Source organism: Onychostoma macrolepis, chromosome 16 (assembly GCF_012432095.1).
Source record: "Onychostoma macrolepis isolate SWU-2019 chromosome 16, ASM1243209v1, whole genome shotgun sequence".
Classification (NCBI taxonomy): Eukaryota; Metazoa; Chordata; class Actinopteri; order Cypriniformes; family Cyprinidae; genus Onychostoma; species Onychostoma macrolepis.
Window position 1 is genome coordinate 10672295 of NC_081170.1, and position 13311 is coordinate 10685605.

The following is a 13311-nucleotide window of genomic DNA, read 5'->3' on the forward strand; positions in this document are numbered from 1 at the left end:
AGACCTTTGTTCATCTTCGGAACACAAATTAAGATATTTTTGATGAAATCTGAAAGCTTTCTGACCCTCCATAGACAGCATTGTAACTGAAATGTCCTTTTCTGAGTTACATTGCTGTCTATGCAGGGTCAGAAAGCTCTTGGATTTCATTAAAAATATCTAAATTTGTGTTTCGAAGATGAACAAAGGTTTTACGAGTTTGGAACTACATGAGGGTGAGCAATTAATGCCAGATTTTTTATTTTTGGGTAAACTATCCCTTTAATAGGTTAATAAAATATAGTTAATGGGTCAAATCACTATTAATATGAACTCTAATATGAATAATAATTATAAACTGCTGGGAGAATAACCTGTCCTGCACCAAATATATACTTATAGACCTGGGAGACCAGGGCTATTTGTCACACTTTTTGCTTCAATAATTCAGTACTTATTTCTTTATAACCACGTACTCTATCTTGCCTACAAGAAGAGCCACCACAAACATTCAATTACTTTGGGAATATTGCATAGGAAAAAATAAAGTTCACTGAACACACTGAACATTTGTGACAACATGTCATAGAAGTGGAAATAAACCTGCTATTAAACAGCCTATTATTGGATTTTGAGGAAAATTAAAACAATGATGAGAATCGAACCATTGTTTTGGCCAACATTGTAAATAAAAATGTGTAATATCAAAAACTTGTATGACAGCTTGCTTTATGATAAATTCCTGCAATTTGCTAACTCTTCCCTTATTTTTCCACCAGAGGGAGCTCAAAGGACAGAATATGATTCATGCTGTGACTGAGAATATCAACCCTAAAAGAAAAACACTATTAAAGCACTATTATTTATTTTGTTCATTTATTTTAATTCATAATATTCTGGGTTTGGAACAGAGTATGTAGTGTTACATAGCATATATGATTACTTCTAATGATTTTATGTTTACATCTAAGGTAGTCATCAACTACAAATTTAGGATTACTACCTATTTTTATTTAGCCACCATTATAATTTGGCATCATTGCCATATAGTTTAAATTGACACTGTGGTGTAAAATAATGTGGACATTTAAAGTGCCCCTATTATGGATTTTTGAAAATGACCTAATGTGTAACACAGCTCTAAGTGAATGAAAACATCCTGCAAAGTTTTAAATCTGAAAGTGCACAGTATATATAGTTATTGTCTCTCAAAAGAAAGAGTCGACTCTGAATCATTGAAACGAGTCGCTTTTAAAACGAATCCCAAGCCGTTTCATGTGTTGAAGTCAAAATGAAATAGGCTATTAGCATATTGCCCGCCCACTTGTTGCGCGCGCAGACCTGGGAAAACTTGGATTTTCGAGTTGGTCTGAATGAAACTGCAAATTCATTCTTTGCCACTAGGTGCCGCTTTTGTAGCGTTAAAAGCTCTCAAACACACGCAAAGGAGGGGTTTGGATAAATGAATCGTTGAACGCGAATTGGGAGTTGTTGGGCAAATAAGATAAAAATAAATGCACATTATAAGAAAATGAAAGTATTTTTTGACCTTGCATGCATGTCTACCTGTTGTTGGGGACTCCCAAAACCAAAATATGAACCTTTCATAACCCATAATAGGGGCATTTTAAGACTGTGTGCATTTTGATTTAATGCACATAACTACTGAAAATCTAGATCGTCTGGGTGATTCAGATAGAATATATTCTTGGCAAACATGGCCCTGTTTTCATTTGCAGAAATGAGTTTACAGCACATTCTCTCTCTCCTACTTAAGCTAAACAGAATTGAAATGTGCCAATACAGTTAGATGCAAATTTAGAGAGGTGGCAGGCTGACGACAAGAATTATAATTTTTTTCATTGGCATGGTGTCAAGAATTGGATTAACAAAGAGCCATTTAACAGGACAGTCCTCATCATGGCCAGCTGGATTTAGAAATTTACTGTTTGCAGAAGGTGCCAAGAATCTAATACTAAAGGCAAAAACCTTGAATAAAAAACCTTGAAAAAATCTGTCCATTAAAATGTGACAATATCATTAATCAAATATTTAACGCAGGAAATGGATCAACGTTCTATCATGCTAAACTATTTGCTTCATTTTAATACATCACAGAATGAGATGAATTAATTGTCATATCATCTCCATATAAAGTATTTAGTCACATGTTGAATGCTGAAGTATTCTATCAGCCGAACTAGAAGGCATTATTTAATAAAGACCATCATGAAGGTTGTGAAAGATCATTAGCGCCCATAGAAAGCCTTAGTCATTTTACTACAACGAACTAAAAATAACCTCACATTAGTCCTTTGGGCATATTTTATGCGGTTTTCAAAACGGGTCATACCAATGGGTTTGAATGTAGTTTGTGTGCAGCAACATATCCCGGTCTCATGAAAATACGTATAAATATTACGCCAAAAAAAAACGACAATTCGTTTTATTGATACGCAAAAATGGACTTTGGCGTGTCTATGCTACGCGCGTTTTTGGCGCGCATATAATACCAGTTTTCGCGTGCATATGATAAAAAATTTGTTGGCGTGTATTGATACGCAGTTTTCGCGTACATATGATACGCATCTACACCACAACCCTAATCCTACCCATCGCGTAGCACAGACACGCCAAAGTCAATTTATCCGTATAAATACCACGAGTTTTCGTTTTTATTTGGCGTACTATTTATACGCACTTTCATGATATCGGGTTGATACAACAATGCTGTGAACATCTGGAGTCAGCAATGCCTCAAAACATTTTTATTTTTATTTTCTTTTTTTTTTTTTTGCGTGTTGGGATTCCTATTTCCTTTTTGTGCAGGAGTTTGCTAATGATTACCACCAGCAAGACCAAAAATAACATCTGGGGTGGGCTGATGAATAACATTTTTGAGGATTCCAGAATCAGCCATATTGGCTTCTGTGTTTCCTTTTTTGTCACATGGATCCACTTATCCACTTATGCCTAATTTATCTTCCACTTTTTACTTGCAGAGTCTAAACATCATGTTGTGTTGAGTTCATTTAAATAAAGGCCTTTTCAGCAGTTTTTCCCTGTTCAATGACACAACAGCAGGGGTCACAGCAAAAAACAGCAAACCTGACATCAGTGGACATATCAGCATACATTTATTTTAAAACACTTGCAATGACATTGAATATATTACAAATATTTTCTAAAGTGGTCACAGTTTGTGAAGTGTCATTATTGCAAAACACAGCGTGTAACTAGAGAACATTAAGAGGAGACATGGCATGCTGTAAAAAGTGCTATGAGGCCATTTTATTTGACCTTAAAGGGAAAGTTCACTCAAAAGGAAACTTGTGTCATCGTTTACTCACTCTTGTGTTTCTCCAAAACGTTGGATTATTTTTCTTCAAAGGAACATAAAAGACAATATTTCGAAAAAATATCTGTTTGTCCATATAATGTCTAGTTCCCAATGTTCTTCAAAATGTATCTTCCATAAGAAAGACATGCATACAAGTTTAGAATGAAGTTTTTATTAACTATCCCTTAAAAAAAACATCTTTACTTGAATTAATACGTAAAAAAAATTTTTTTGGAGTAACCTAACATAAAATCATATTTTGGCTTCTGGATCCATTGGTTCAAGGTCAAATACTACCAAATTTAACTTTTGATATATGCTCTTGAGGTGATAGCTACAGTAACATTGTCATTCATACAGTTTTAAAAAAAAAAATTAAATAGCTTAATGACATATGCACATTTGTTATTATTCAGATAAACACTCTATAGTTCATCACCATCCTCTTACAAACAAGATATCCTAATGTACATACCAGTTCCCTAATTCATCAATGTCTATATCAGGCAAACTCAGATGACCTGAAGAACATAATTCACAGTCCTAAACCAAAATATGACAAATGACTGCCACACTATCTGGGTGCCCTGCATGCCCCCTATTTAAGTGAGTGACAATTCAAGTCACTTGACAGCATATAGATGAACCGATGGCATGCCAGTCCGCAGCCCACCTGTGCATGCTCAGATTAGCATGGGAAATAATTACATCAGAAAGCTTCCTCCACTTTACACTGGACATATTTCAGAAATGATAAGCCTGAGCTGTCAATAAGGATAAGAGCAAGGCGGGCGGATAATACAGTGAAAATGAACAACAGGCTTACAGATAAACAGATTGCTGACTTAAAAGATTTAATTAAGGGTAAGATGTATTTATTTATTTAGAACAGAACACATTAATTAACATCACACCGTGATGTTAGCCATAATTCAGACAGCCATAATGCCTAATTTTCATCTGCTTTCCCTGATAAATATATTTATGGTAACAATGTTTCAAATTATAAGGTTATATATCAATCAAGTTACACAGCTAATAATTGGGAACAATTTTCCATTACTTTACAATGCAATTTATTTCATCACACATCTGAATTTCTCATCGTAAACAATGTAATATTACATATTACAGATTAATTCAATATGACAGAGGTCAGCTTCACTGGAACACATTCGCAGACAGATTTATTGTGATTGCGTAATCCAGAGCAGGTGGCAACAAATGTACTATATGTAATTACTTAAATGAATGGCTATTCCTGGATTCTCATATTATATAAACGAAATCCATTTGCATATGAGCAAAAAAAAAAAAAAAAAGGGAGAAAAAAAAGGGCTCACCAGTGTATGAGTTTAGACACCCTATATTAACCAGGGCCTAATATAAAAATTCTACAGCTGTAGGCACTATTGATAAAGGACCTTTTATGCCCACTAATCTGAGTAACCAACTTGAAACCATTGCAAAATGTTTTTTTGTATAATTCACAGAATTGGACACGTTGATTAAAGGTGCAGTTACATTTACTGTTATTTGGTGAATTTTACAAAATCTATAGTGACTTCAACAGAAATCCTTCTGATCAGGAATTTTGCACAAAGGCGAAAGATTTCCCCATGCAGATTTCGTAACCAGTTCAAGGTGATCGTTTGAAAGTGACTTCTGTGTGAAACATGCTTAACATACACTATTGACAACAGACAATGGATTTTTATATTTTTTTGCCCGCTAATCCACGTGACCAATTAGCAGATTTTTACACACAAGTCAAGTCACCTTTATTTATATAGTGCTTTTAACAATACAGATTGTGTCAAAGCACTTAACAAAAGTGAGGTTAAATCTACACAAATGGGTACTTCTGTCAGAAATTTTTTCCGGTATGATCTGCTGAGGTTTTCATTTGTTGCCCTAAATAAGTAAAAAAAAAAACTAAAAAAAAACCTAAAGACATTTTAAGCAAAACACTTGAACGCTGTGATCATATGTGAGCTATAAAAATGCCAGTTTTGTATGGTTAAACTTTCAATTCTGACTAAACTGAATGTGCTTGAATATCTAACCTATTTCTATGGTTGAGCATCTTTAGCAGATTATATGATCATTAGAGGCTAAATGTACAATGTAAAAAATTACCGTGATTTTAACGGTAAAAAACTGTGAAAAAGCTACGGTAAAAACCTGTTAAATGGTTAACGGTAAGTTCCCCTAATATATACAGTGAAAAACTGTATTAGACATTTCAGACAATTTTACGGTGAAATACCACTTTTGGAAGTGAAAAAGAATGTAAAATTTACAGGGAAAAACGTTCCCAGAATTCCCTGCGTTGCATTTCAAATTTTGTTTGAATTTGATGTTTTTTCTCTGAAATAACTAGGTTTCTTCTTAGTTTTTTCTTATCAGTTATGTTTATTAGGGTTGTATGTTACATCTAATGTTGTTAAATTAATGTTTATTGCATATTTCAGTTTAATGAGTCTCACCATGATGGTGTGTAGTGCTTGTGTGAATGACACTGTGCACCTTCTATATATGTCATTATTTAAAAGCTACTTGTGATGGGCTTTGGTTCATCATGTGACTTTCTCATCACCTTCTGCATTTGGTGGTTATCAGTGTATTTCAAAGATACAAAACAGATTTCAGTACTTCAATAGGTTGGTATATTAACATTATATCAGTTAATGAAATTACGGTATTTAACTGTAAATTTAAGTTAAAACCGTGAAACCTAAAATGTTGCTACCATATATTTTACGGTAGAATTCCAGCAACCACAGCTGCCGGTTTTTTATCTGAAATTTTACGGCATTTTTTTTACAGTGTACTTTTCTAACCAGTCAAACAAAGAAACAGAAAGTGAGAGTTGCATTGTTCCACCCATGGTTGTATCATTACAATTATTCCCTCTCCTCTATCCATAATCAAGCATAAATTTGAGACACGCTCCATAAACAATTAACAAATCCTCACAATGATCTGCCATTTTCAGACACAATCATCATAATAATCTCGCAGTCCTTTTCCAACTTCATCCTCCCAGATACCGAGACACTGTGAAGGAGACAATCCTACGACATATCATTAGTCAAATAACAAGCTGGTGATTAAGGAGGCTCTTGATGAAGTGTGGCAGCTCAATTATTTTACATGCTGGACACAGTAAACACACGTTTCACCTTCAGAAACCTGATGTATCAGTTTGGACTGCTTCATTTAATTCTCCTGTCTCTTCGTCCAGCTTGATCTTCTATAGTTACGCCCAAAGGGCTCTCCATCTCTCATCCTGTCTTCTATAGCATATTTGGCCGTGTATCAATTGAGCTTAGTCTTGTTGAAAGATGAGAGATCTACGGTATGAAAAGGATGACACTGAACACACACAATTATCAGCTAGTGGCAGTTTTGCCTATTTTTGGAAAGCAATCCACTGTGCTCTGTGGTGCCCCTATTGTTCTTCTAGGCTGCGGTTGCCATGAACACCACGTCGGCGGCGTCTGACATGGCAGTGACCTGTGGAGAAAAGGTTGGCGAATGGCCTCACACACACCTTATTCAGCTGGTAGATGTTGTCACTTAAAACATTCACCTGCTGCTTTTGCCACGCTGCTCATGAACGTCTGATGCTCCTTCAGACAGGCCTCTGCTACTTTTGTTGTTCTAGAGGAAATTAGTAAATGCACTCTTCAATCAACTTGTGGGCATGAGGACAATGAAGTTGATTGTTACAAACAAAATTGCTTTTTAGCTCAAATTTGCACTTATTATTCCAAGTAGCTGTTTGATTTTGATTACCCAAAAGACAAAACTCTCCAAATTATAATTCACCACAGGGGAGGATTTATTAAGGACCATCTTTTTTGTACCAGGCAGAAATGTGGCATGGAAATCAAATCATTCCATAATTTTCCAGTGAAACCTTTTGTCAAAAATCATGCCATTATTATCATTAGCATCCTCTGGATCCTCCCCCACCCCACCGTCGCTCAGAGTCTGATTGGAACCTCAGGGAAACACAACGCTGATTTGATTATTTGCCTTCCTTTTATCGTGGCTCACTGAAAAATAAACGATGTCTCTGTACAACAGGATGATAGTGATTGAGAAAAACACAGCTTTTGCTAACCTTTGAACCTCCTGAATGGAAATGTTCAAAAATCTGTAGTGATTAGTCGATAACAGCTGCACATTGCTCAATTCCTTAACACAGCATGACAAAAAAATGCTTTAGACATTACCATCTACTTAATTAGACTTTATTTTTTAATGTTTATATTTGCATATATGAACATTAAATTAACAATATGACTGTATTTTGAAGTTCATATATACAAATATGAACATTAAAGAATACAGTCAAATTAAATAATATCGTAATGCCATAACATTCATATACCAATATCAGTTAAAGTTCAACTACAAAAATCTGCTTAGTACTTTTAAAACATAATAACTGCCAAAATACAGTAAAATATACAGCCACATGATAACTTAAAGTTGGCCTCTCCAAAAATGTTGGCCATAAACATGATCTACATCACATAATCATAACTATTTGAACAAAATATTATCTAATGTGGCTTCTGGGAATGTCATTTTATGAAAAAATAAATAAATACTACCACTACTACTACTACTACTACTACTACTACTACTAAACAATTACTTTTAAAACAATAAAACTTTTTTATTTTATTTTACAATTCAAAATCAAATCAAATAATGTGTTTTAGCCTATAAATTATGATTTCAAATTTACAGTGCATGTAAAAAATGTGTATTGTCTTGTAGTAAAATTAAAAATTACCTATCTAGTTTTGCAGCATTTTTGCTGTCTTTTCCTGATGAAATAACTAACATTTTTTACACTGATGTGTAATGTATTATCACTTTTGTTCAAAGGCCTTTAAAACACCAAAATATGACTCTACCGATCAGTTTTATGGCTATGTAGGACATCACACATGACCCGTGACTATTTGCATTGGCTGTTGATTGGACAGAAACAGGAGGCTACAGAGCCAAACAAACAGCGTCCAGTGTAATGAATCATCATCACTAGGATAAGACAACAAATGTCCACGGTGGTTGAGCAGGGGGTGCATGCATGTATGCGTGTGTGTGCGTATCTTCTATGTTGAGTGCACTTGTTCATCCACATTGATTTGCATGTGGACACTCTATTCATCACTATGAAGAAGGCTAGTCATTAAGTTTGACTCTGTGTATCGATTCACATCACTATAACCCTATAAACCTCCAACACTGTTGCCACCTCACTGCATCTATAGGTGACATGAGGGCTGACTAAAAAAGTATGCATCTTGTTATCCACCCTGAGGATCAGTCTGAGCCTCTTGTTCCTATTTTTCTCATAAGATGTGACTTTCTGTTTCCTGCTTTTAATGTCAAGACAAATTCCTATTACACTGGTGCTTTACAGCAATTCACTTTCTAAATAAAGAGCTCTGTGTCAAGACAGGGCAAAAAGGAAATGGAAAGTTCAGTCTGCTGACACTTGTGCTTTAGGGGACAAAGCTTTCTGGCCTACAAATGAAATGGGGACCAAACGAAAAGCAAAAGTACTGCCAGATTTGGAGTGACCAAAGTGCCCCCAGGAGCCGGGCTCTCATTATCACCAGCCTGTAGTAGACGATAGTAGTGGGAACATTTGTATTCATATAGCATGACCACACATCAAGCCTTTGGGACAGATTGTTTACGGAGGTGATATTGTAGAACAAGCATGCTGACACATGGAAAAGCAAAACTAAAATAATTCATAGACTTTGATGTAGGCATTGTACGCATGCAGATTTGATTGATTTGATTTGAAGTTGGATTGAGCTACATGATTTACTGAAGTATAAAATAATACTATGAAATAAATAATATAAATGTAAAATGACTGGCAATCATCTTATGCATGCACTGAACCGTAATTTACAGAACTGCAAAAATACAATGAAATAAAGTACTTTAAACAAATTGTTTACATTTACATTAATGTTTTAAACAAACAACAAAAAAGGACAGCACGATTATAATTTAATATGCTGACATGTGTTAATTGAAATAACTGTTTATTTCAAGAAATCTAAATATTTTTTAAAAGATAAAATATTCAAAATATTTATGAAATATACATTTAAAATAAAAGTAAATAATAAAATAAAATACAACAGAATACAATAAAATAAAGTTTTATTTATGTTTTTATTTTTTGGTTTGTTATACAAATATACATAATAACATATATTTTAAATGAATTAGAAATATATGACTGATTGAAACTTCATACATTGGTGCCGGTCTGAGCTGACAACCTGACAAAAATCACATTATGTATCAACTGTTTTTCTTTCCATGTTTTAATCTGAAATGAATAATAGCCAAGATATATAAAACTCCTAAACTCTCCAACTTTTCAAAAGAGGCTTTAACCACTGACACGTAGAAACTGTCACTCCTTCACTTCACATGCAGTATGGTGTGAAGAAACACAACTGTCTTTGCTGTTATTCACCAAGCACAAAGAGTTGTAAATGAAAGCTAAAGCTTAGCTGCCATAACTGATGCCTTGAGAGGAAGATAATTAGACTGGTTTTTACCCTCCATTGCCTCCCTCTTTGTGTTTTCGGTTTTCATTTGGCTCTTAGGGCCTGCACGTAATGAATTCAGAGATAGTGGCAGATAAACAACTGTTATAATCTCACAAGATTTACAACATACATTATTATGAAACCAATAGCCTGTGAAAAGCAGTTGGCACGAGCGGGCATGATGATACCACTGTGAAGGCCTTTTCTCCTCTGAAATGAACCACTCATGAAAACACAAGGCTGGGGAGGCAGATGGCAAGATATATAAGAGTCATTAAGTTCAAAAATTGACAGGTTTATGTGCTGTCCGGGTAATAGTTGCTTTCATTGGTTTAAGCCTTTATATCAGAGTTCAATTTAATAGCTGTGAATTTTCCATCAGCAATGAAACAGACCATATCTTTAAAGGTAATGGGTCAAGAGGTGAAAGAATATCACGTGAATCGACGTTTCCTTTAAACGTGACTCGACTAAACACATTTGGTACAATATCAGCGTCAAATAGAGAAAACATATATTGTGAAAAATAAAGTAATAATGTATGTGGGCTTATAAAATGAACAGTATTCTATTTTTTCACCACTTCTCTGTTTGCTCTTAGCAGATGTGGCAGTACAGAGCAGCTGCTTGTGGAAAGCCAGCGCTACTTGGCCAAGCAGCAGATCATGCGTATGTGTGTATGCGTGTGTGTGATCATGCATGAAATTATAACACTGGGGTGTAAACACCATCGAGATGAGAATAACAATGCACTCCCAACAGCACAACTCACTGTATGACTGAGGGGAAACCTAAACACTGTCATAGATGCAAAAACTTGTCTATTGCTCTTTAAGGGATGTCTGAACAGAAGTAGTGAGAGCGTGAAAATAAAAAATATATTATAATGAAAAAAAAATTGAGTAAAGAAAAAGATGGACAACTAAATACTACAAAATCCCGAAATATATATTTTTATTAACTTTTCACTAAAACTTTTATGTTACACTAAAATGATTCTGAAATATTAATTTTTCATTTAATCTTTTCACTCAAAACTTCATGCTGACAATTTGTATTGAACATGAAGACATATTAAAAGCTAAAGATAAACCAAATACTAAATAATTGTATTTATAATTGTATAAAAACAATTATAGTAAAAACAAAATGATTTATTAATTTAGAAAAATGCAAAATTTTATTTTCAGTAGTGGTGAAGTGGACTTTGGGACCCAACCAAACTGAAACAAAAATTGTGTTGAAATAATTTTCACTCAGACATTGCCAATAAATTTCACAAATTTACTAGTAACACATTGAATTAAACTTGAAACTGAAAGACTCAAATGGTATTTTCTTGTAAACTACATTACTATACTGTCTATTATCTATACTACTGCATAATAATATTATAATAATCTATTGACAACTTCAAAAAAAAATTGAAGTTGCTGAGGGGATTAAAAACTTATAACATTGTGGATTAGCTTTAAATCTTATGTAAAAAAAATATAAGGTTGACAGTGTTAGCACCATATGTTGTTAGTCAGCATATGAGCGGCTTAGACTACTGACTATAGCAGAGCACTGATTGAAAAGACCAGCAATGCATAAAAACCTCTCAAGCAGTGAATCACTGAATTCATTTCACTGTGACTCATATGCTTTGTTTTATTTTGTTGGCCTAAATTATCATCCTCCAATTGAAATCATCTACAGAATATTCTAGCAATGACAAGCAATATAGGGATTCAGTTAATTCACCTATTTACCAAATGATATTCTCCAGTCACTTAGTAATTCTGTCAGACACCTGAAAGTGTCCTCTTCACTGTCTGGTCTTGTCTGACCTCTGTCTCATTTTATTTTCGCTTGAAACCTGATCTCTGTCCGAGGAAGCGTAGCTGTGGTGCACACTCGTTAAGTGTTTGGCATTTGAGGAACAAAAGCCCCCCGCATCCTGAATGTAGCGATGGATCGGCCTATAACAAGCCCTGTCGCTAATGGGCCCTAATGAATTCAAAGATATGCAAACCCACGTGGGGCTTTCAATCAGATAAGGTGAAACAGAATAAATCACGTTCCCGAAATACACAACCATTAACCTTTCTTCACTTGTCAGGCATGAGAGGACTGACACATCTGGCTTTCTCTCAGGTCAAATGCACAAAAAGGCGACATGTGGCTCAGCTGCCTGCAGGGACTTCCTTTTAAAAACGCTTGTACCAGAACGACTTGCTTTTGTTTTTCACCTGACGACCAAATATTCTTTGATTTTCCATAACACTCATATCAGTTATTTATACTGGGTAACATAAAATCCTACTATTCTTGGTGTGAGTTTATTAAGTCTTTTTCTTTATAGAAACATACCTTAAAGCGTTGGCTACCAAATCACTCAATAATAAAAAAATAAATAAATACAAAAAAGTTTATTGAATGTTAACCTCAATGGTGGGGCACATTGTTTCATTACATGGATATATTTTCACAATGAAATCTATCATGTAAAGCAATATTCTGGGTTTGGAGCTTAATCGACAGCACTTGATTACCACAAAAATAAATTTTAACTAGTTCCTCTTTAACTAGTTCCATTTTATTTTTTTCCAGAGTTGCACAGAAGCACTTACAATGACAGTCAATAGGGTCTGTAAACATTAAAATAACCACTGTTTCAAAAGTATAGCCATAAAATGTAAACAATATGCATGTTAACATCATTTTAGTTTGAAAAAATGCTTATTAACTGTGTAAAGTTACAGTTTATCCATCTTTACAACTTTGTTGCCATGACATTGACAACTAAAATGACAAAATTAAGATTTAAACAGCTTTACAGCTCAAATAATACACACATTTTAACATGAGAATTAATGTAAGTCATTTTATAAAACCATATGCTTTACATTTCTGATTTTAAATTCTCCAAAAATTCACCCCATACTTCCATTTTAAGTCCCGCAATATAGCCTTGTTTTTACTTTTTTTAATCAAAAAGGGATGAGTCGAAATTAATTTTTTTTGGTTATCAGCTACCTGGGACAGACTATTATGAGCTTTTTCAGCAAAATGTAAGCAATAAAATAATTATGAAAGACAAAATGAATTAAAAAGCAAAAATCTCAAATGTAACAAAAACTATAAACTATTTTTGGCGAAAAAATATTGTAATAAAACATTTAAAGTGTCAATAAAATGTGACAACTTGCCCTGACCCAATATGAAAAACACCCTTCTCCTAAGAACATAAAATTCTCTGTGACAACTAACCATTATCAGTTTGCGACATAATTTAGTAAAATATAGGACTCTAAGGCCATTATCTTTATTATGTATCTTTCCACCACCAGACCACTGACAGAAAAAGAGCCAGTTTATCACAATTTGTAACCTCTCACA